Genomic DNA, 25893 nt, shown 5'->3' with positions numbered 1-25893 from the left:
ATGAGACAAACAAATCTCTATTTCTACGCGGGTGGTCGAGAGCCGTTTCTTGCAGGTGTAGATGCTGTTACATAACGCTGAAAAGGTACCCCCCTCCTGCTATTAAGCCTATTTGCACGTGCATTAGCCTATCGCACTCAATTTTCATTCTAACGGTTTGAGATACCCGATCCTAGGATGCGGGTCTTCAACCGAGACATATTTATTTTCGAATAAATAAAAATAAGGATCAGGCAGCATTGTAGGCTAATGACGGGCGTTCGTGTTTGAAATATTACCGAAATGTCATACCGCAAAGAAGCTATGTGGCTTTTATTTTATTTTTCAAGACCTGTATGTAAAATAGGCTACGCAATTGCGGTGGCACCTTGTATGTGGTTTAGAATTTCCAGAGACAACGTATAAAACAGCTTGACGCTCTTGATCTCTTCCCTTTTTTATAGGGAATGAAATTAGAAAATAAATAAATAGAACAATGCACCCACAAATGGCAATGAAAGAAAAAATATATATAGGAGTGCGCGTGTGGGAAGAAACTGTCAGTAGCTAATTAAAAATTTGAGTAGCGAGTCACGTTATTTTCGTAAGATTATTCCGTCATCTTTTGATAGGCAATGTGATTCCTGCTCATTGATAATAGGTTTAGTGTGCTTCACAGTTAAACGTCCACAGGTAAATGAATAATTCTCACTGGGGTTAAGAAATATTATCATGCAGTTTCTTGATGATAGTTCACAAAAAACTAAAGTAAGCGTCAGGATGTACGTTATGTATCTGAAGATTTATTTACATCTACATCATTTACTCATGTAGAGAGGCAAGTTACTTTGTTATGCAAATAACAGTGGACGTAAATAATGATGAACACATGTAATATATTGCCTCCGCACATAAAGGCGGTGTAATGTGATGTAAAGCCACCAGGGTTTCTGTCACGACAACATTTTCAGCTAGATGACTTCCTCATGCTCTGCACGTGAGGGTAATTTGTTACCTGAGATGGGAGAGAGGCACCTAAACAAAAAGGGGACAGTGGGGGTGCATGTGTGTGTGTGTGAGAGAGAGAGAGAGAGAGAGAGAGAGAGAGAGAGCCAAAGAGGAAGAGAGTGACAGTGTTTCTGGCCAGCTCCACATCAGAAGTTCAAAAGACACCATTTATAAAATTAAATCCATCTTTGAAGGTCCTAGGGGAGGGTGCTCTAATTTGAGAACGCCCTTGTAAGATTATCTTACTGGGAGGAAAAATAAAGATTAGAGAAGGAAAATTAAAGAAGAAGAAGTTCAAATTAATCACATTATTAGGTCACAGATGTCATCAACGAAGAGAGATAATTAATCAGTCCAAATAAGAAATTATCAGTGGGTTGCAAAAGTTCAACAAGACAAATAAAATCTAATCTGGTAGTCCAGTCTAAAGGTGTAGACTTTTAATTTTTTCTGGAAATTGTCGAAATCTCCTGTTCCCACGTTCACAGGAAGCAGCTGTGTGTTGTTCGGTGGAGTACTGTCCATGGTCCTGGACTGTACACTTCAATGACGTAAATTGCCTGTTAACTTTTGTGGATTAGATGATTCAGATGATATGAAACTGGACTTGATGGAATTTAATATGGCATGGCGGGGATGGGGGTGGGGGGGTAGGGGTATAATTAGACGTGAAGTGAAGCAAATACAGAGTTAGTGAGAGTGCTAAGTGATGCATTTATTTATCTGCCTCTGAAGAACACCATTCAGTGAGAACCTGCTGTTTCAGTGCATACTGTTGTATGGGAATGGCTGACCCCATGACTAACTGATATGTACATTGAAGTCCTGTTGATGCACAGCATTTGCACAGCATTTGCTCTTTAATGTACATAAACACAGTATTTTTAACTCCCAGGTCTAAATTGATCAGCTGTGTATACAGTGGACCATTGTAAAATTCCCTGCTAGGCGTGTGTTTATTGTGTCATTAGACTATATACTGTAATAATACTTCGCTCTGCCATTGTTGAGTCTTGGCTTTGTAGCGTTTGTCTTCTTTAGGGTGCGTACAGCACCCTTAATTTTGTTTTTTGCCAGCCTAGAGACAATAGGACGTAGGACAGAGGGAGGAGAACACACACAGCCCCCTAAAAACCCAGGAGTGCAGACCCTCACAGGTGATGTAAGGTTCTGAGAACCTAGAATTGCATAGCTCAGTCTAACTCGAGCGTCTTCCTTTGAGTGCGTAATTAATTTGCTACGGTACGACACAACTGGCCAAGCAACACAATGCTAATCAGTCTGGATTATCATTTAGCACAGAGAATTTTTGACATGGCAACATGGAGAATGTGGTGTGGAAAACACCAGTGACTGTAAATAAATTATCTTATTTATTTATTTATTTATTTATTGGTTTGCTCTAATGCACAGGACCAGGATCTAATTAATAATGCAGCTGTTGTGGAAGTCATGTTAAGGAATTCCTTATGTTCCAGAGTGTAATGTTTGTACCTCTGGAGTGACCAGTAGAACTGCACATTTAGTGACCTGCCACAGTGTCATGCACAATAGATAGTCTGATAAACATCCAGAGAGTTAAGTGGCAGAGTAGGCTGTGTTCTAATGTCTGATTTGAGAAGCAGTGATGATGTCATTGGCCTGGAGGTTTGTTCATGTTCTGAGAGAGCTTCAGTAGCTCCACCCCTGAGCATTTTGGGACAATGTGTTTTTTTTCTCAGCTGTTGCCTGTGTCTTGAAATAATTTATTCTCTGGCCTTTTTTTTCCTCAGACTTGTTTAAGTAGACCTATGCTTTTGAGCAATTCATTCAGCCCCTCAAAGTCTAGCTCACTGACCACAGTTTATCCTCATGTACCTCATGACACTATATTACACTACACAAACACTGCGCTGCACCACATTAACTTACACTATGCTAGTGCACTTTGTGTGTTGCGCATTAAAACTACAACCCCCATGGTACACTGGTGTTTTGCCACCCAGCGCTTCACCACAACACACTGCACTGCTATACACTGCACAGTGCCATACTACACCACACCACACAGTACTTAAATACATTTAACAGCATCTTAGTACACAACACTATTCTACACAACCATAAGTAACATATTGCCAACTTTACCTTCAGGAATAAAAGTGCAGATGATGATAGCGGTGCAATTAGTTCTGTCAAATGGGTGAGACAAAGATAAGAATTTAGATGAATAGAGCCTGTACCCTATAGCAGAACACCTCTAAAGCATCTAGCCCCCATTTTTATTCTGATCATATCACACAGCAGTGCATGCAGGAAAATAACATATTGTTCCAATTCTCTAATACGCCCTCCTCCCAAGTTCACGAGAGACTGTCTGTCTGTAATTGGATTAGCTGGAGGGGTGAATTGTGCTATGCAAACATCAGGCTTAATGTGAAGGGGTTGGGTTGGAGGGGGAGGGGGGGGGGGGGGGGGGGTGTTGGGGGTGAGAATGACGGATGACATGACGCACCTTCACTTATCTAATTAATGAAATTATTGCTTTTCCCCAAATTAACGTGAAGCCAGCTGCCCCCCTCCCGCCTGGGACAGTGTTTGTCATCTGTGCTGACATGCCTAGCACTCACGCCTCCTGCAGTCACCACTACGAAAGCGCTCGTTTGGATTATCCACCTCATTACAGGTCCCCGGGACCTTACCATCCCCTGGGATCTCACTGTGCCACTGATTTCACGGAAACCATTATACACTACAACGAGGAATGGCCTTTTTTTCATTTTAGTCTTAATTTCCATGTTTGGAGATCTGCTGAGAATCACCCTTATCTAGTGTAACATCCTTTCTTGCACGTGTTTCTCTATTTCAAGGATGGCCAGACATGGCCATGGTATTCCCATCTAGTAGAAAATGAAATTCCTCCATTAGCCTTGAATGTCGCAGGGTCCTCTGTGCCCTCCTGGGTCACATGCTACACCTTAATCTACGAGTGCACCTCCAGGCCACTCCAGGCTCACAGTCTTGGTAGATTTTGACGAGGTCGAGGCGTCTGGGCTGAGGATCCTATTGTGCAGGGTTCTGTTATGGTCACGGTCTCCAAGGTGACGTCCTCGTTATGTTCCGGGGCTGTTCTTGGGAAGTGGAGATTGCCTGCCTCTTGTCCTTTGCCCTGCTGTGATTTATGTTCCCATAAAAAAAAAAACCTTCCGGGATGTCTTGTCTTCCCTCTCAACCCTCCTCACCTGGTGTCACAGAATAAGGCTCAACGCCGTGACTGATTGGCTTGAATGGAAAACCTCTGAGATTCAGCGGGATCGAGTCGGATCCTCGGCCCTGCGGGATCCTGAGAGATCCGCTCCAGACGTGTCCTGCTGGAGAAGTTGGCGCCCTAGCTTCCCGGCGTGCTCGCGCTGTCGTAATCTGTCCCGACGCGTTCCTACGGTGAGCACGAGCTCAGACAGGGATCCCTTCCATTAAAGAGCCGTCAGTCTCCACTAATGAATAGAGGGTTCTCCCCCGAGGCCCTCATCTGCCTCTGCAGGACTTCGGCCTCTTATTGATCCGGGGACGGCCGGCTGCTGTCAAGCTCCGATGCAATTGAGGGCCTGCGAGAGTGGACACTAATGGATCTGTGCGTTGTCTACCTGCAGCAGCCAATGATGGATCAACTTTCCCAACCTTAGTCATGTGACCGGCCAGCTAATTGGACACAAAAGGCTGCCACCAGTCCAGTGCTTAATGGCCAATTCCTTCCACACCCCTCAACGATGAAGAAAAAAAAAAATCTCGTAAAAAAAATTAAAAATTTATAAAACAGCGGCAATGTTTCCTGTGAAAAGCCATTTAATGAGGGGGAAAAACTCAAAATCCTGTTATTTAGCAGTATCAATCCATCTATTTTATGGGATGGCCTTCATAAATAATGAGTTATTACTTATTATTATTATTATTTACTTTTGACAGTGATTTGAAAATCATGTGCAGTCTTTTTTTACAGTCTGAAGGTGGCCTGCATCATACAACCTGACCTTAGTGAAGGATTTACACTCACATGTCTAATAGGGGTGGAGAGGGAGATGTCACTATTTGTATTTGCATGTGTTCAGCCAAAAGTGTATTTGTAATTGATTTCGGATAAAAACTGGAAGTGGGCGTGGCTAAAACCAGAAGTGTGTGGAGTTTAACCCAAAGCTGTATAAAATGTCAAAAAATTCCAGATTTTTAGCAATATAATCACTGGCTCTGCTATATCTGCTAGAGCATTAAAGTCATGGTTTTACAATGGTAACCTACATTATTTTAACAACAGGTAATTTGGTTTTTAAAGCTGTGTTTAACAAACAGTGAACTATATGTTATATAGCCATAACAGGCTTTTGCATCCTGACATCTCTGCTATGTCCACCATTGAGCTCAGAGTAGCACACACACACATCCTGAAGCTTACGCTATCAGCCTGGGCCACCTTTCACTCAGCTGTCCAACACCAGAACTGCACACCGCACGCGGGGGGAGGGGGGGGGAATCATTGCTTGGTGGATCGAGGATTGGAATCCCTCTTACATAATGACCCAGGGAATACCCTGCTTGCTCGAACCCTGGGCACTGTGGCTAGCTATGCTCTGACCAATGGCAGATCCGTCCACAGTCAGTAGTGGCTGGGATTTGGGATTTGATTCCAAGGCCATTGGAGTGCTTCACTGCAACAGGGACGCATGCTTTCTGTGGACATGGTGCTTTGTACGGACATGGTGCTTTGCTGTTCTTGCTACTGTTAAGTGGCCTTTTTCACACCCCGGTAGTCCAAACCCCATGTGTATGCCATAGAAAGGAGGGGTGGAAGTGTGTTGTTGTGTATTAAAAAAAAAAGTGATAATATTTAAAATGAAATTAAAGAAACACTGCCGTGGTATAAAAATCATGTAATGGACCTATTTGTGTCAACATAATGCTTTTTTTGCAATGGCGGGCATTATTGTAGAAACAATATCACTGTGTTTCTTCAGACGTGTTCTAATCCTCAGAGGACGGCTGGATTAGCCTGATTTGCTAATTGTTACGTACGGCCATTATGCACATAGAAAATCCATTGTCTATTAATATGCTAATGTCTTGGTTGCTTAATGAAATCAGTCAGTTACTTCAAGCTGAGCAATAAGGAGCCAATAAAATCTGCCAGCTCATTGGCCGCCACAAGCCGAACTGAAGAGCGCTGCACCAGCGGCGGAAACAATATATCCTTCATGTATTTATAATGTTTCTCATAAATATTCATATAATCGACGGTCGGTTATTTATTTGGTAGGTGGGGGTGGCTTAAAAGGTTACATGCCCCGAACCACAAATACACGGGAGTGAATATTTATGCCTAAAAATTATAGTTAAGAAAATAATATGATGGGCTGAGCCCAATGATCTATGAAAAACAGTCATAGTATGATACAGAACAATTTTTCCTTTATAACCTTATTTGAAATTATGCAAGCACTGTGATGTTGCATAACTGTAATAAAGGGCAATAATCAGTTAAAAGGAAATAAGAGACTATTAGCATTTTATCAGAATTCAGTCGCAGAATGATCAGATCAGGGTTTTCGGTGCGACGCGGATTCGGAGTCGTTTCTCTGTTTGCAGTTCTGTGCAGGTGAGGCGTTGTGTTCTTTCTTGGCTCCTGCGAGCGTTCTGAAACGAAGAGCAAACGTTACCGTCCCCTTAGCGTCTCCGAGCCAAAGGCTTTTAATAAAGCCTGCCTGTCTGAAACTCTGTCGGGTGCAGTAGATTCTGTGAGGAAAATCGTCTGAGCAGCGGACAGGCAGGGATAAATGAAGCTTAAAAATGACGTGGGAAGCGATGTGGGTTTCGCCGATCGCTCCGGAAAATGGCAAAAGGTTAATTTGTAGTGTCGGAATGAATTTACCGACAGCCTTTCACTCAAGGGTCTTCTTGCCAGCTAACGAACAGCCCTTATCGAGCATGCCTTTCTTTACATTTGTTTCCATTTGACCTTAGGACTGTTCACTAGTACCCACATTTCTGAAAACGGGAGTCTTTTTCAAAAAGCGAGAGTCTTTCTCTCTTGTGTATGATTATGCGTGTGACAGCGCGAGCGTGTGCACTGTTTATACCCCCTGCATTCAGCGAATGTTGGAGTTCAGCTCCGCCCAAAAAAGATGCAAGGCCAGATGCTCCGCCCCGCCTGCTTTGCTTCTGGGAGGGGCGTCAGCAGAAAGGAAGAGTGCAGATGTTTACTTTTCCAATTAATGTTAAATGCATGAGCCCCTGCCAATATTATTTGATTTGTTCAATTTCAGCTTATGAGGAAGAACCAGCCTAATGGTGCTTTGATTGGAGAGGCAGGGGATGAGTGGGTTTATTTTTGGCTGGACCGCAACAGCGGGGCCAGCCCTACAAACGCGAATGTCTGTGACTGAGTGACTGAGTGAGTGATGAAGTTACACCATTGGTCGGCCGAGTTATGAAGTCACACCATTGGTCGGCCGGATGAAGTGCGTTAGTGTAGGACGAGTAGCATGGTGGTAGGAATGGGCTTGTAACCAAGGTCATTCGATTCCGTAAGGACACTCGTTGTACTTGGCAAGGCTACCGATATGCATGTAAAGTTGTTAAGTCGCCTGGATAAGAGCTGTGCTAAATGCCTTAAATGTAATGTAATTAAGGTCAGCCATTGAGGTTTTGACTGGTCTTTTCCAATAGGAACCAATTGCTTGTTTGGTCCATTGCTGGAGCATTTTAATTCCTGGAGTACCAGAGCTGTGGGTAAATGCACATTAAGGGCAGTGGGAGGGTCTGTGCGGTGCCTCATTTTGTGAAAATGGGGCATTGGTGAGTGTCCAAAAGGTCCTGCCGTGGATACAAATTTCTTTGCGCTGTGCATTTTACAAATGCTTGCCACAATGTACTTTCCAGCAGACTGGCTAACCCACAGACAACAGACAGAAAGGTGACTCTGTGGCAAGATAACTTTGGGAGGAACCAAACTCCAACGAGGGGGGCAACCTGCACCTCTCTACTGCGGGAGGAGATGTGTCTGCGGCCTACCCGAAATACCAGGCGAAATTCTGGCTTGTACTTTTCCTAATTCCGCTTTTATTATCATCTGAATTTCATTTCTGTTAATGCTTTGCTCTTGAGTTGTCAGGAGGAGACAGTTAAAGAACAAACATGACACACTTTGATATGAAACATTTCTCACAGCTACCTGCTTCCTGTTTTTTTACATTTGTTGAGTATAATGTCAAAAATAAAGGTTTCTTTTGTATATTGGAAATGAAATGGTGGCTAAATGCAAGAGCGAGAGAGTGAAAATGGATGGTGAGGTCACAGGCATAATGAAAATTACCCCAAATTAACATCGCTGTTCAGCTTTTGGCGTGCAGACAGTTGGAATATTAAAAAGCTCAGCGAGATGATTATTCCAAACCTGCACTGAAATCAGGCTCTGCTGTAAAGAACATCTGAACTGTGCTGTTCTTTTCCTTTTCATACCCATTCCACACTTCATATACACACTTCTCTCTCATTCTCTCTCTTTTCTTTCTATCTTACATGCACACACACACACCTCTCTCTCATTTTCTCTCTCTTCTCTCTATCTTACATACACACACACACCTCTCTCTCTCTCTCTCTCTCTCTCACTCTGTCTCTCTCTCTCTCCCTCTCTCTCCCCCCCTCTCTCTCCTCCCCCCTCTATGGCGGAAAGAAAGCCAGAGATATAAAAAAATATATAAAAATATATAAATAAATATACATATGAGGGCAGCTGTGAGGGAGTGTCGTGACAGAGAGAGGTGAGGCAGACAGGTGAGACTGTAAGATGAGCTGCTGGGCGTCGTTCGCTGAAGCTCGCGGTTTGGCGCTCGCACACTGGACGTGACGTTGGAAAGCTCACAGACGCCCTGAGGACGTGCATGTGCACCAGGACAGCAGCTACTGCTAACGGTCCTCAGTGCGATGAGTCTAATATTCACCCATATGGCCCCTGATACTTCCGATCCAATTTGTGAGGTCTCTTACTGAAGAACATTACCGGTATCCATATTTTTTGCTTGATTTCAGTTTTATCAATATTCATAAGGTAGTGCAGGGTGAGGATTATTCTACCCTGGAATCCATGGAGTATTTAATATTCAAATGAACCGAAATAAGATGCCTGATTGCCAGGTGTGTGCTTGTACCTCAGAAACTGGTCTTGCACCATTGGTAATATGACTGTGCCAGTGGTACAAAAGTCACTAAAAATAATAACACTTATGAGCAGATTACAGTGTATATTGCATACAAAATTATACATTGTCTCCTCGGCACGCAAAAAATCTGAGGTGTCACACTGGATCATTGTGGTGCTCATAGAATCGTAACAGTAATTTTCATTTTGTTCTGCCATTGATAGAAATGTTATCTGATATTTCAGTGTACAGCACATGGAGAACACAAATGAAATTCTGCTGGTGTCATAATCGCACCAGCTGTTTCACAGCACCATCCGTTTGTGGCTGCTCAGAAAATGCCTTCATTCCAGATTCCATCTCCAAATCCGGGTTTTTAATGGGGCTAATATATCATCCCGGTCCGGAGCTGACTGCTGATAGGCTGTTTGGGTTTCCTTATCGCTGATCCTGTATTAGGCTGCGCTATCGAATCCATTTTTTATTATTATTATTATTGTTGTGTGTTTCCTCATTCCGCAGCCGTTCCTGATTGGATGAGTTGTGTCATCGTTCATCGTTCTGGGGAGAGGAGAGGCGTCCGCTCGCACGGGTGGCAGGTGGCGGGGAATAAGATAATGTCTTATTGTGTCACGTGGAACACGGGCGCTGTTTTTTAAAAGAAACTCCAGCTGGGTGGGGGAGGGGGAGGGGGAGCATTCGGATGTGTCGATGATGGTGTGTCCCACATAGCCGTGGGTGGGAGACGGGTGTGTGTGTGTGTGTGTGTGTGTGTGTGTGCCCTGGGTTTTGAACCAGTGTGCCTATACCCGTTACCTGCTCCAGTCAGTAACTACTCCTGGCAGTCTAAAGGCAGGCAAGGGCAGGGGCAGTGCAACGTACTGGTTAGAGAACTGCACTTGTAATTCTGTAGTTGTGGGTTCAGTTCCCAGGTGTGCCGCTGCTACGGAACCCTTGAGAAAGGCACTTAAACCTTTTAAGGCGTCAGGTCACAATTATGCGATTAGAATGTTTGTAGCTAAACATTCTAAGGCTGACTTAATTATCACTGCTGGCGACTGAAAGAAATGGAGTAATAGAACACTGACTTAGAATTTTGAATTTTTTTAAAAAAACATTCCAGGGTTAAGCTCAGCTGCTTTAGTACGCATCCAGCTGGTATAAATTAATCTCATAAAAAACACGTTTTCAACGTACAAAAATGCCAAGTTACTAAAAAGTATTGATATCAAAATGACGCCAAGTTACGATACTACAAACAATATAGGCTATCTTGCCTCACCGAAATGACATAAGATGTATCTCAAAGCAATGCTACCCAATATTTCCTCAGTTCTTTCAAGTCACTTGGCCCTGTGTTTTCTAATCTTACCATTTCACAATGTCATGCAAACTTTCTGTCAGATCAAAGAGATAAATATTTCGAATTGCCTCATGGAACACATTGAACATTGTACATTGAAATTAATGTATAAATTCATTAATGTACAGAACTGCTGCTGAGCAACGACAGGAAGCACATTTCTCCAGAAAACATGTTTATACTTGCTTCTGAACTGAATTTGAGTACATGTGCAAGTTATTGTATATTTGCTACGTACAATAAATACTGCATGTAAAACACATATTGTACATACATACATAGAGAACTTCTTTATCCGCATGGGGACATTTCCCTGGCAGCATCTTACATTCACATTCACGAACACACTTGTACCAAGAAACATACTATCATTCACGCAACAGAAAGCCTGGGCAGCGAAATACATAGGCCTACATACCAATACAAATTGGACATACACACACCTATTCAATCAATCTTGACTGTGAGAGAGCCATCCACACATATATTTGGCCTGTTCATGTAGTGCATGCTTATACACAGGGCCAAGTGACTTGAAAGAACTGAGGAAATATTGGGTAGCATTGCTTTGAGATACATCTTATGTCATTTCGGTGAGGCAAGATAGCCTATATTGTTTGTAGTATCGTAACTTGGCGTCATTTTGATATCAATACTTTTTAGTAACTTGGCATTTTTGTACGTTGAAAACGTGTTTTTTATGAGATATCAGTTCTTTTTGCAAAGCGTTTTATTATGAGAGTGAGAAATGCGACCCTGCAAGAAACGGTTGTGGATTATGGCTATCGTTGTGTGAATCTGTACAGTCTGATGAGCGTGTACCGTTCAGCAGTTTCGGTTTGCTATATATGTAAAACAGTGGCTGTGAGAAAGGATGCAGTGACATAAGCGTAAACGCATCAGAAACGCAGATGGAATATGGTATGTACTCACGGATTTGACGTCCATCCAACGAGCCTTGACTGACAAAGTAATCAACACGCCCGTAGAATTATAACTCCCTGGGTCGCAACTTGTGTAGCTTTCTGTCCTGCTCCGTTGTCTGTTATTTCGTGGAGATGCACTATTAGTGTTTGTAAGGTTTATCCTTCTGTCCTGCTCCATTGTCTGTTATTTCGTGGAGATGCACTTTTAGTGTTTGTAAGGTTTATAAGGCATTTTGATAGGCTAATCTGCAGGTAGGAATCCTCTTCGCCGTTTTGCTAAACTAGAACCGGAAAACATGATAGTGGAGAATAGGAGCAGACGCATATGTCCCAGCAGGCTTTGCATATGAGAGAATAACAACAGTGTGAGAGAAATTAAAATGAAATTACGAAATTCCGTAGTTGAAACAATATGTTTTTAGCAGAATGGGCATGTAGGTGAAGGTTGACATGATCACGGAGTATAGTGCGAAGTAAATGGAGTGACCATGAGCGAGCTAATATTCCTTATCAAATGGTATATATAACAGTCGGCATTGAACGTTGGTTGTTGAAGTGGAGGGTCAAATAACATTGCACACATTATTTGCCTGTAATGTAATCTATTGCACGAATGTGTTTTTCTCATGTTCAGTGGTAGTAGTTATACTTATGAGTGAATCATGATTTTAAATGTAATGTTTTAATGCGGAGTTGCAGAACGTACATACGTAGTAATTGTGTGTAACCTATGTGGCTAGATAGAGAACAGGGCGAGGTAACATGAATGTAGAAACGTGGCGTTTGCTGATATTAAGGTTTTGTACGGTAGCCAAGTGAAGAAATATAGTTAGTAGAAATGGCACAGTGGTGAACTGGTGTAAGTTTTAAATAAAAGGAATACATTTGCGTCATGACATGCATATGGGTGGCCGTGAGTGAGTGAGGTTTACCAGTCTGTGACTTCGTTAGCTAATGCCATAGCTATGCAATGCGTGAAATATAATTAGCGAACCTGCCGGTGGTTTTAAAGAAGAACACAAGCCAGTAAGCACAGAAGAGCTTCCGTTGAATCCATATGGCTTAGCAATATTGTAGTCGGTCAATAACTGAACGTACAGACGGTAAGTCATAATGCATATATCTTAGCAATATTGTAGCCGGTTAATAACTGAACGGTGAACGGCGGGTAGATATGGTGCAAAAGCAATAATTAAGAGGTAGTAGACAATTATTAGTGAGGGTCGAAGCAAGTTAAAGAAACGGGTTCCAAGCTGGGCTTGAACATACGACCCTGTGTTCCCAAGCCTGTAACCTTACCCACTAGGCCACAGACGGATTAGCTGTTCAACTTGCGGAGTTGCGGAATGTACATAAGTAGTAATTGTTTGTAGCGTATGTGGGTAGATAGAGAACAGGGCGAGGTAACAGGAATGTAGAAACGTGGCGTTTGCTGATATTAAGGTTTTGTACGGTAGCCAAGTGAAGAAATATAGTTAGTAGAAATGGCACAGTGGTGAACTGGTGTAACTTTTAAATAAAATAAATACATTTGCGTCATGAAATGCATATGGGTGGCCGTGAGTGAGTGAGGTTTACCAATCTGTGACTTCGTTAGCTAATGCCATAGCTATGCAATGCGTGAAATATCATTAGCAAACCTGCCGGTGGTTTTAAAGAACACAGGCCAGTAAGCACAGAAGAGCTCCCGTTGAATCCATGTGGCTTAGCAATATTGTAGCCGGTTAATAACTGAACGGTGAACGGCGAGTAAATATGGTGCAAAAGCAATAATTGATAAGTAGGCTAGTAGACAATTATTAGTGAGGGTTGAAGCAGGATAAAGAAACGTGTTCCAAGCTGGGCTTGAACCTACGACCCCATGTTCCCAAGACTGTAACCTTACCCACTAGGCCACAGGCGGACTAGCTGTTTGAACGAGAAATGTTTCAGAATAAAAATGTATGGGTATTTTGCGTGTGTATGCGCGTTTTTGATTGGGTCGTGTAGGGCAGATTTGGCTGGTGTCAGTGAAATGTCCAATGGGGAGACATGTTGTTAGTGGGATAGGCGGCAGGAAAAATAAGAATGAGAAGAAGAAGAAGAAGAAGAAGAAGAAGAAAGAGAAGAAGAAGAAGAAGAAGAAGGAGAAAACGCAAAATCCCCTTAGTTTGGGGCTTTATTGTGTGGACATGTGAAGTTGTTTATGAATTCTGTCTGTTGAAATGGGGTCAGAATGTACAGAATTTAATGTTTTTAAGGGCTGAGTGTCTGTGGCTGTTGTGGTTATTTCTGTGGGGAACCCTGAAAAGTGCCAAACTCTCGGTGCTGTATAGGTATGGGGGCATGCCCCCGCCAAGGCGTAACTTGGCGGGATGGCATACCTGCCATCCCAATTGTGTGTAAAGATTGTAAGCTGTGGAAGCTGCTCTGGGTAAGAGCGTCTGCTAAATTCATAAAATGCAAAGGGATCCCTGTGCGTGGAGTCAGTGCGCCTCCTCTAAGACCCTGCCCAGCACCTGGCTTTAGTCTCAGATAATGAAATCTAGGCAAGGCAGTTAATTAACGTGTTGCCTGTTTCATGTCAACAATTCACTTTCTCTCTCTCTCGTTATTACATTTTTCTGGTCCAAAAGAAGACAATGATTCCAAGCTCCAGTTACATACGTCTGTACATGTAATTTCAGGAGAGGCCTGCAGTCTTATTTTTTACTTTGTTCATAGAGACACCTGCAGTGGCCTTTTTTTTGTTGTTGTAGAAAACAAAGGCAGTTGTGAGTCAGCAGTTCTTTTCCCAGTCGGGAGGAAACACAGCCTGGCTGGGCCGGGTTTCACACGGAATTCGAGCGCGTACATCGCGGATGATGTTTCGCCAAGCGTGCGGCGGCTCGTCGACGGACACGCCCCCTTCCTCCAGCGTCAGCGTCCCGGGTTACTCGAGGTGCGGGCGCGGGAGGACAGAACACAGAGAGACGGATGCGGGCGCTTTTTTAAAAAAAACCCCTGCACGTACGCACGCACACGCACGCGCGTCGTCTTCCTCAAGGTCCCACCCCCTCCCCCCCCCCCCCCCCAGAGGAACGCTGAGACAGCAGAAGCTCGCTCCTCCGTGGCGAGGCACAGTCAGGACGCCGCGCTGACCTCGTCCGGCACGCGCGGTGACTCAGCGCGCGCTAACGCAGAGGCCGCCGCGGCGCCCGCCGCGTCCCGCCGCATACAGACCGGCCTGCTGCCCACCTCTGCGTACCTGTGCACCTGTAACCCAGAGGTCGCAGTCGGTGACCCTAAAGGTCGCGGGTTCGATTCCCGGGTAGGGACGCTGCCGTTGTACCCTCGAGCAAGGTGCTTAACCCGCGCTGCTTCAGTATGTATCCGGCTGTGTAAATGGATGCAACATAAGTGCTGTGTAAAATTATGCGTTAGTCGTTCTGGAGAAGAGCGTCTGCTAAATGCCTGTAATGTAATGTAATGCGTTTGGGCCTGGTACACATGCGTTTGTGTAGTGCTTTTGCTCATGTGCTGATGTGTGAAACTGTACATGGATATGCAAAAAAGGCTGTTCCTAACCCAACTGGGAGAACAAACCAGCCGTCCCATGTAATGCAAAAGAACTCATGTGACTGAGCATTAAAAATTCAGTTCTCAGGGGCTCTGTATGTTCAACAACGTGGAGGCAGAAGAACAGCGTGAGTCCCTCATGCCTGTGGAGACTAAGTAGTTGATAACCTGACAATCTGACATTGTGTGTGTCTGTGTGGGTGCATGCGTGTGTGTGTGTGCGTGTGTGCATGCACGTGTGTCTGTCTGTGTGTGTATGCATGTGTGTGTGCGTGTGTGTGCATGTGCGTGAGTGTGTGTCTGTGCCTGTGTCCGTTTTATTTAATCAATACAGATTCACTTATCAGTGACCTTAAAAATTCAGGGATTGACTGATGTAGTGGATTTAGCCGGAAGGGATGAGCTGAACAGAAGATCTGTGAATCTGATCAAAGAAAAACAACAAACAAATCACCCTGTCTCTGTCCTTCTCCCAGGTGAGCGGCTTCAGGAACAAGGTTCTACAGGAACAGCACTTACCTGGGGGGTTTATGGAAGCCTGTTTTTCCAGGAAGAGAAGGTAGGTCCTTGGTTGCTGTGTCTGTGACTGTGGTTCGGAGATGGGGGATTGGTGCAACCGGAATATTCCAGAATATTCTATTGCGAGTTGCAGACCTCACTCACTGACCAGGGGGGTTTGTTGAAGTCTGTTTTTTTCAGGAAGAGAAGGTAGGCCCTTGGTCTCTGTATGTGTGACTGTGGTTCGGAGATGGGGGATTGGTGCAACTGGAATATTCCAGAATATTCTATTGCGAGTTGCAGACCTCACAACCCTGGGATGACTTTTACCTTCCTGAATATTCCATCACTCTCAAGGTCCCTTGCTAAGGGATATACTTGTGCGTGATTTGCTCGCTGAGATAAAGACCACAGAATTTTCCACAGAAAGAGATGTGACTGCAGTATTATTTTGGCTCCAAGGGTGTGACGTTCCCTTCTGTAGCGGTGTTCATGGGCTCTCTCATTGTCCTAAACCCTCACATACTCCGGCATTGCCTGTGCTGGCCAGTATAAATCTCTGCTATGCATATTTAATAGAGCGAATGCCCCTGTTCGGTTAATTAAATGGGCGGCAGAAAGACTGCAAATATTTGATGAGGGGATCCTGCAGACATGCAAGGAGGTTTTAGAATGCTCATGAGCATGCACACACGCACACGCACACCCACACACCCACACACGCACACACACATACACGCATGCACACATTCACACACGTAGTCACACGCACACACATGCATGCACACACACGCACACACATGCATGTACACGCACACATGCACACACATGTACACACATGCATGTACACACACACACACACACAAGTACACACACACGAAAGCACGCATGCACACACACACACACGCACACGCAGACACATGCACACACGCACATGCACACACACACGTACATCGACATGTGTGCACACACACACATACACACACATGCACACACACACGTACATCGACACGCGTGCACACAGTCTGGCACGCACGCTCCTACATGCTTTTTAATAGATGCATGAAGCCATTCTGCTCTCAATTGTTTCAGTGTAAGCTGATCACCATGCCAACCAAAATGATTCATTCCCTCCCATCCAGTTGGGAGGGGATGAGTCATTGTCTGTGTTGACTTGCGTTCAGATCAAGTATTTAATAATTCAGATATTTAATGAGATTACAAATCCGAATTTCATTTATGTTATCTCAAAAGAATTCTGCATTTAACAAATCATTGTATACAAAGACTTTCACTTAATTATTCAGTTATTACTTGTATTGTATTAAATCATTAAATGACTTAAATATTTGAGTATGTCTTATAAATAGCTTATGTGCGTGAGAGCTGTACATCGCGCTCCTGATCTGTGCAAGCCTCTACACCTCTGCAGCCTTGGGGTTGGGATGCACAATGTCTGACCGGAGTCCATTCTCCTTTTTCATTATTCATTATTATTATTGTTGTTATTATTATTATTATTATTATTATTATTATTCAGACTGGAGGAAAGTTCAGAAGGTGCCTCGGTATGGAATCGAACCCCTGCCCCAATGGGGGGTGAGGGGGGTGCCACACAGGTATGGCTTCAGTGTCACCCATCCTGCGGCCTGCACCCCACATCGTTCTCCTTAAGTGCGGCGCAGTGCCCCTGCTTCTCACTCTCTGGCCACTGCAGGCAGTACTACAGGCCCAGATGGTTATTATAGCACCGGCGCCGTCCTCAGGGGGGGGGGAGATAAAGATCTCTCGGGACGTGCTACTCTTCCGCTAACGAGCTAGCTGCAGAGGGCCGGTGGCTGTGGCTCTGGGGGAAGGAGACAGCTGTTCCTGCGGGGAGGAAACCCGAAAAGCAGTGAGGGCCGTCCCGTCCGCTCCCAGGCCCAGCCGGGCTCCCTCTCTGCGGTCTGTCGGAGATGAAAGATGGACGCGCAGGGAGCCCGTGTCTGAGCGCCGTAGCGTAGCTCATTATGAGGGTGCCGTCCGTGAGTTATTATAGCAGATCTCATTAAATAAACTCATCCATAAAAAGTGAGAGTTTGGGGCGGGGGTTGGGGGGGGGGGTTGGGGGGGACCCCTGCAAACTAACTCGGGTGGTTTCCCTCGCCTCTCATCATTTTAATAGGCCCTGTCACAGGTACAGAGCTCTAAGGTAAAACGTAGGGATTTAACAAATGACCTCTCAAAGGGAAGTGCTTCCAAATAGGTGGCCCACCCACCCCAGGTTTATTCAGCTTTGGCCAAGAATCTGAGTGAAACATCCAGATGTAAAAAAATGTATTGTTATTAGTTCTTAGTTGTAAATACTGTACAATTTGAAATAGTATTAAATCTAATTACCAAGTGCAAAGGGATTCCTGATTTAATTTAGAGTGAATTCCAGTACTGACTTTAGCTCAGTTTTCAGGCATGGCACTGCTGTTGTACCCTTGAGCAAAATACTTAACCTGAACTGCTCCATTAAATATCCAGCTGCATAAATGGATAAAATGCAAAGGAAGCAAGTAGTCAAAGTCACGCAAGTGGCTGCTAAATGCCTAAAATGTAAATGTTGCTGGTAGTCCTGCATAACTAGCCATAGCATTGCCTAGGAAGAGAAGCATTTGTTCGAGTAACCGCTACTTCATCAGTTACAAGCGACTCATGTAGCTGATTAGCTGCCATTCAGACGCATACAGAAGCGCTTGGCTGAACAGGCTCCAGAGGACGATAGTGCTGTTGCTAGTGCTATTGCCTGTGCCCTTGCTATCGATTGTGCTAGTGCTAGTGAAAGAGATAGTGCTAGTGCTATTGATTGTGCTAGTGCTAGTGCTAGAGATAGCGCTAGTGCTATTGATCGTGCTAGTGCTAGTGCTACAGATAGCGCTAGTGCTATTGATCGTGCTAGTGCTAGTGCTACAGATAGCGCTAATGCTAGTGATATTGATTGTGTTAGTGCTATAGATAGTGCTAGTGATATTGATAGTGCTAGTGATACAGATAGCACTAGTGCTAGTGATATTGATAGTGCTAGTGCTAAAGATAGTGTTCATGCTATTGCTAGTGATTGTGCTAGTGCTAGTACTACAGATAGTGCTACAGATAGTGTTTGTGCTATTGCTATTGATCGTGCTAGTGCTAGTGATGTTGATAGTGCTAGTGATATTGCTCTTGATAATGCTCGTGCTAGTGGCAATGTGCAGCCCCACTGGCAAAGGGACAGGCCTACAGTTGCCTGTTAGCCTTGTGTTAAACCCACACTATGGGTATTTGCCTGCCTGTGGAATTGTATTTGTTTCTAATGGATAGCATATTCATTTTGACACAGGGAGTGAGTGAGTGCGCACACACCAGTGTGTGTGTATGTGTGTGTGTCTGGGAGGTCACAGTAACTCCTCAGATTGGTGTGTGCTTTCATGCATATTATATGCTTGACATAATAGCCGTCACTAAGGCAACAGTCACATGACGTCCGCACTCGTGAAAATGTGGGTTGCCTGGAGGAAAGCCCACACTCCGTGTGACATAACTTTTAAAAATAGTTTTTCAGTAGCTCATTTCTATTGATATTGATACAGCAGGTTCTCAATGAGCTGAATTAAATAAAGCACTTGAGGAATTGTGATTTAGAAGGTTTGTAGCGTGTATATGCTAAATCCTAAGTGATTTTAAGTGCTGTACCAGTGCGGAAGCTATACAGAGTATGTGAATGAGTATGTGAGTGTAGCCTCAGTGTACTGCACACATTATTTTAGAGACTCCACCCAAAGCGCACACCCCCCCCCCCCCCCCCGTCTTTTTGACCTGAGAGCGTTGCGCCATCTGCAGGTGAAGGCAGTCAGGTACGCCCCTGTAAGCCTGATGGCGAGCTTCGACTGTAGGCGTCCTGCACTTGCTCACAAACACAGGCTGCTCAGCGTGATTACATCATTCAAACACCCAGCCAAAAGGATGGGGGGGGGGTGGTGGCGGACTGCTCTCTGTTGCCAGGGTGACCAGATTTATGGCGGGTAGGTGCACTGGGGCAGGGAGCAGAGGAATCCATTTTGAGAAGAGGGGGTGGTGAGAGGGAAAGACTGAGAGGAAAAGGCAGAAGAGGGAGAGAGAGCAAGAGAGAGAGAGGGAGGGGGGAGAGAGAGCATTTTTATCAGAGAGAGGGTGGGAGACTGAGAGATGACAGGGAGACAGAAAAAATGAGAGAACCAGAACAAGAGAGAGAACCTTTGTAGGCTGATGCCTATCTATGGAAAAAATGATATGTTCGACCACCTGGTGTTTTACCAACAGGTGTAGATGTCTTAACATAAGGTCACACTGAAGGAATCAAGGTTGTGGAATAATTCTGCAGATCCTCTAGCCTTTCTGTTACCTGGACAGGGCGTGTAACTAACCCAGAGGCATGTTTTTGAGGTGAGAGAGATGGGCCGATTGGACCCGGGTTTGAACTGGGATGGGCTCAATTAGTTTTCAGTGACCATGGCCTGCTCATTGGATTCTCATAAGGAGGCTCAGGCCAGGCCAGAGCATGCTGATGCAGAATTTTCCCACAATGCAACGGGTGGAGATCCTCAAAGCAACTGGGGATGAGAACCTGCAGTATATTGAATGTACTGGAATATAATTGTAAATATGTTCCAGTACATATATATGTTATATTTTCCAAAACATAATGATAAATATATTTCACAGTAATGTGTATTTAAAGCATATATTACAACATGTAAAAGCAGCACTAATTTGAAAATTTGCCCATATATTATGAATATCTTTTATGATTTTGATAATACAGTATATTTTATTTCAAAATACTGAAATATATAACATTTGCATATGAGGAGTGCTAGCGAGGTTGGTGCATTGGTGGTTAACTACAGGCCCCCTTCTGCTTCTTCTCCAGAATAATACTTTTATAGGAAAGTTGATAAATGTACTTAACCAAACTAGTTTACCTGCAGTTAGGGTGCATTCATGTGCCAACAGCTTCCAAACTGTGTCTATTAAACTGGCCTGCTCGGTGTCTCATTGAGTTATAGAGGTAAAACGGTATTCCATTAAATCACCGTAATTAAATATTAAAAAGCAGGGCTTCTGTCCAGGCAGTCCTTTCCCTGTGTGGAAAACCCCAGAGGATATGAACTGAAGAAAGAGAGGGAATGAGGCAACTCTTGTCCTCCAACCAATGGCGTCCCTCTGTCCTCCCTTCGGTCTGTAATCTGAGATCATAACCAATCAATTCCTCCGGAAACCCGCCCCCCCCACCCCCACCCCCACCACTCGGAACCCGAAACCGGATCTTTCCATCTCCCTCCTTTGTTCTGGCTGACCGAGGATAGTTTGCCATCCTGACAGGAACACTGCATCTAATTTGGGTTGGAGGTGCTGGAAGGGGGACAGTCACGGATCTTCAGCAGATCTGTTAGTGGGGGTGGGGGGTCGTGGGGGGGCGAAGGCCAACAAACATATTCAGCCCCTGCGCTTGTTAGACCGACTCGAACAGCCCCATGAATTATGCATGATTGATTCTCCTTGTATTGCCTCCCTGTCGGGTGAAGGGATTATCTCTGGTCTGAAGATACTGGGGCTACTTCATAGTGGCAAGGTTGCCTATTTCCTTGCACCGACCCGTCTGCTCTGATTGGTTCCTGAGCAGCGCTCTCTAGTCTACACCAACACATGCGATCTCTGCATCACGCTCAACTGGCCTATTTTATTCAGTTATGAAAGGCATCGATTGGTAGATTGAATTTTATTGAGGTGGTGCTTTCCCGGTTGATCTGCTGTTGGGTTGACCTCAATAACAGTCCCTCTCTCTCCCGGGTGGTCACCACTGTCACGCGGCACTGCGCCAGTCCACCAGCCATTTGGCGTGTCCTTGCTGGGTTGGTTCTCATTACATCACATCGATTCCCTTCCTGTCACGTGACCTGGCTCTGCTGGAGGCCAGCTAGCCTCCTGTGTCCCTCAATAAGCAACGCGGAGTTAGATAGTCGAGTAGTGATGGGGGAGAGCCAGCTTTCACGAACCCCAAACAGGCTGGAGCTTTCAGTAAGTCAGGGTTCTGTCTTCTCTCTTTTTAATTAGTTTTTAATTAGTTGTTTTTAATTAGTTTCACAAGTCCCTGTGTAGCCCACTTTTGTCAACAGCTGACTGAGAGGGCGAAAGTGTAGTTCTCTCAACCTCTCTGGTATCACACGTGTAGTAAACCTTTCTGTAGATCCACCACTGTCAGTCATCGGCCTTGTCTGGGTTCTTTATTAACTATTTGTTCCTCATGTCTCTGTTTCAGACAGGGGCGTAGCAAGGAATTCTGGGACCCCTGAAAGAATATTGCTCTGGGCCCCCCCATGTTTAATAAAACAATATATTTCTTAGATTTTCTCCCCCCCCCCCCAAGCTGTGGGCCCCCTAGAACTATCTCCACCTTTCACCCCGCAAGTAAGGGCGCTATTTTCAGACATCATGTGAATATCTGTATTTTTAATTGGCTTCAGAAGTCCCCGTGTGTAGCCCACTTGCATCAGTGACTGACTGGGACGGCTACAGAGTCCAGTGTCTCCTAACCTCCCCCGTGTCACAGGCGCCATAAACCTTACATCCACTGCAGCGGAAACTTGCCGTTTGCTCTGCTGCAATCAGCCATACATTCTGTGGAGCGGGACACTTAAGACAGGGAACGTGTCCAAGAGTCTCAGGCGTCACGTCGTCACGGGAGACGAAGGATTTATTTTCGCCCCGTTTCGTTACAGCTGCGCGGCGCACCCAGACGCCCGCCCCACTTGCGGAGGCGGGTTCCGCACGTCTGGGACATCGGGTGGGGGGGGGGCGGGCGACGGTAAATTCAGCCGTCTGCTCTGCAGGAAGTGGCTGCGGGTTGATGCGTGTCTCCTAAGTGCTCCGTGATGTGGGCTCGGACTGTTCCAGCCGAAAGCCGTCTGAGGCCACGCCGCCATTCGCCCTTGCAACGAGGCGGAGACCTTGAGTAAAATGTTGCTGTGGCAACTGCTTAACCTGCACCGTGCGGATGTTCGGATGTATAAATGGCTGTACGTTCGATTGCTTGCCTGAAGCCATCTAAGGCACTAGCGATCATCCAGAGCGAATTTCATGTAATGCTGATGGACACCTACTCATGGATGTTCGATGAGAAAGGTTTTACCTTGTTGTTGTTCCATAGCGATAAATGCAAAGCAATTTCATGTAATGCATGGACACATTTATTTATAGAAAGGTTTTTTGGGTGAGGTTCATGGTCTCAGATTGAAACTAGACTGCGCCAGTGCTGACTGTGGCCAGTAGCTCCATAGGGTGATGTGTAATAGTCGACTGTGTTGCCCAGGGTAAGGGGCGGTTCAGTCGGTCAGGGGCCCGCGTTTCATCGCTCTCTAGTGATCCCTGGCTATGGACTGCATGCCAAATTCATTTATAAGAGCTCTTCCTCTGACTCTCGCTGTGGGCTGCGATGTGAAAAGAAGCAGCTGGTGACACCCCATCTTTCGGAGGGGAACCACGGCTGTCTCCACTGTCCCAAATCGGGCGATCGCGCATGAACGCGGATACAAATAGTAATCGGGTTTTCCGAATTAGGGTGGAAATTGGACATGCTATGCCCCACTTTTTTGCACAAAATTTACAAGTAAGTAATTGCTTCATTAATTAATTTCATTAAAAAAGCTAATTCACATAAAACAGACCTTTGGACTGAACCCCATTTTTTCCATTTTGCTTGACACGACCCTGAGCTGAACCTCTGAGCCGCTACGTGTAACCGATCTCTGCTCAGAGATGTCTGTTTCCCTGGCAGAGAGAGAGGGAGAGAAAGTTACACGGCGGTGACTGCGTGTGACACTGAATCGTGTGCCTTGTGTCAACTTTCCACACTCACCTTTTCACTTTTTTTCCACCAATTTTTTTTTACCTGTTCCCCCCTTTTTTTCCCCTTAGAATAAGCAGCTCTGCCTCTCGAGACTGCGCTACCCCACTCACTCCTGCACACCTGAAACAGGTGCACCTGGCACATCGCTGGGCAGAACTAATGAAGTGGTAACCACGGGAACCCTTACTGGCTCGAAGCCGCCCAACCCTGAGTGGGATGAAGTTGAGTACATATCAGAGGTTAAGACTCAATCCTGTGACTGTATGGGTTCATATATGTTTACTCCTCGGTATGAGTGGTGACCGCACGTACAACATACATTCTTTGGAGAAACAGCTCTTTGTTTAATTAAGGGGTTTCCCTTTTTTTCGTTTCATGGGGTTTTACTTTTCAGGAGTATTTTAATGTATTTTAGTCAGCGGCCTCTTTGAGAGCTGAAATTCTGCTCCCTGCCAGAGAGGGCGCTGCAGAGAGGGGTGTCAGATGCTCATATCCATAGCCCCTCTTCCCCAAGTGGCATGAGCTTCTCACTGCAGTCAGAACAGCAGAAACCCTGCCCATCTTCTGACACAGACTTAAGATGCACTTTTTCAGCTTTCCCCCATGGCCCATATCCTTTCTTCTCTCTCTCTCTTTCCTTGGATTTCATTTTGAATAATGTTATTGGTACAGGTGTGTAAAACAGATTGTCTCTCTTTTCATGCTTTCTTGTTACAATGCAAATCGTTGTTTGTGTGGTTAACCTTAGCGCTCAGCGTTTGTAAACGGGCCTCTGTGCCTTCTTGGTGATATCGCATTTTCGTATTCCTGCGAGCACCACCGATGTTCGCCACTACTGCTGCTCATCGCCGTGGATGAGACCATCTGCCGAGTGATTTCGATGTAAATACACTGTAATCCCAGGGCCAGAGTCACGGCTTTCCTCACGAGAAGCCTTCTGTTCCTTGAAAGTCACAGTTTCTTAAATCTGAGGTACTCGAAGGCTGTGAGCTCTGAAAGAAAATGGGCTGATGGGTCGAGAAAGTTTAGGCGAGGCCTGTGCTGTGTACTGTCTGTCCTACTGAAGACTAACCCTTCATCTGATATTGCAGACATTATTATCTGATTCTAATGCAATCCTACTGACCTGTAGGCTGCAAAATGGTGTTTTTAATTGATTGGTTTTATTGGATAATTAAATACGACAGAATCGGAGATATCCCTGAAGACGTACGCTATAATTTTTGCTCTCCGTCTTATTCCCATTTTTCCAGAATTTTGCTTTTTTTTCTAAACCGACCGACCCCTTTCACGCTTTTACTTTGGCGTGTCCTCACCTGACAGGGCTGTGTGATGACATCAGCTGCCTGTGTGCTCTCAGGATAGCAGTTTATTCCGCCGCCTGTCAGCACCTTTCCTCCACAACACTTTATCCCCCCCCCCCCAGCACATCAAAAGATCAGAGAGCGTCCCCCGGTGGTTCTGCAGGTGGGGGGTGGTGTGGCAGGGGGGACTGGGGCTGTTATTCTCTGTGCTGTCAGCCCATTTCCACACCTGTGTGGCTGGCAAGGGGAGTCCCACGAGGTCAAGGGTCACGGAGAACGTGTTCAAATGTGTGTCGGTTCGCTCCGGAGGGTTCCCGGTAAAACGGTCCTAACTGAAAAATAAAAAAAAAATACTGAGCCTCGGGGTCCCTGGTCTGCCGGTCGTGAGGGAAGCTGACAGCCGCTCAAAACCAGGGTTTTTTTCTCTTCCTCTTCTTCTCTTGATATTCTTCCAGTCTTTTTTAAACCTTGAACCATCCATCTGGAGTGGTAGAGAAGTGATTGGCTGCATTCAGGACCCTGATGAAGGCTTGTTATTCTATGACAGAGTAACTCAAGATGCCTCTTCCCCCTGTTCTTTTGTTGGACTTTATCTCCTTGGTTTTCAGTTTCTTGCTTGTTTTTCCTATTCTTCCAAAGAGCGCTGTTCCATGACTTTCAATCCTGTAAGTGTGTGTGCATATGTGTGTGTGTGTATGTTTGTGTAGTGTGTCTGTGTCTATGTGTGCGTGTGTGTGTGTGTGTGTGTGTGTGTGTAGGTGCGTGTGTGTATATGGTTGTGTCTGTGTGTGTGTGTGTATGTTTGTGTAGTGTGTCTGTGTCTGTGTGTGTGTGTGTGGATGTGCATATGTGCATGTATGTGTGTGTATGCCTATTTGTGTGTGTGTGTATGTGGGTGCATGTGTGTATGTGTATGTGTATGTGTATGTGGGTGCATGTGTTTGTGTATGTGTATGTGTGTGTGTGTGTGTGTGTGTATGTGGGTGCATGTGTGTGTGTATACTGCATATAAATGTAGGTTATGTGGGTTGAAAGGGTCTGTAAATTAATCCAGGACAGCAGGAGGTTCGGCTGCCTCCCCCCCCCCCCTCCCCCGGTTTGCTCTGCAGCATCTGTCTGCGTCCGGACCTCGGTCTTCATTTAGCAAATGGACGGGGTCTGTGTCCCTGCATTAATATTGCATGCCAGACAGCAGGCCCAGCCTTTTCCACACGGGACA

General features: G+C 45.2%; 1 protein-coding gene across 4 annotated transcripts in view; it reads left to right on the top strand.

Moving 5' to 3' along the window:
- LOC135237334 (protein kinase C and casein kinase substrate in neurons protein 1-like) overlaps window positions 1-25893 on the top strand; it is a 57530-nt gene that overhangs the window by 6000 nt on the left and 25637 nt on the right. For 3 of the 4 annotated variants that reach the window (XM_064304409.1, XM_064304408.1, XM_064304411.1), the window contains exon 2: window positions 15458-15540. The exons of the other annotated variant lie outside the window; for it this stretch is intronic. The gene's annotated coding sequence lies outside the window, so the exon portion shown is untranslated. The remainder of the gene's footprint in view (window positions 1-15457; window positions 15541-25893) is intronic. 4 annotated transcript variants of the gene reach the window in all.

The sequence above is a fragment of the Anguilla rostrata genome, chromosome 13 (assembly GCF_018555375.3).
Source record: "Anguilla rostrata isolate EN2019 chromosome 13, ASM1855537v3, whole genome shotgun sequence".
Lineage (NCBI taxonomy): Eukaryota > Metazoa > Chordata > Actinopteri > Anguilliformes > Anguillidae > Anguilla > Anguilla rostrata.
This window is presented reverse-complemented; position numbering and strand designations above follow the sequence as displayed.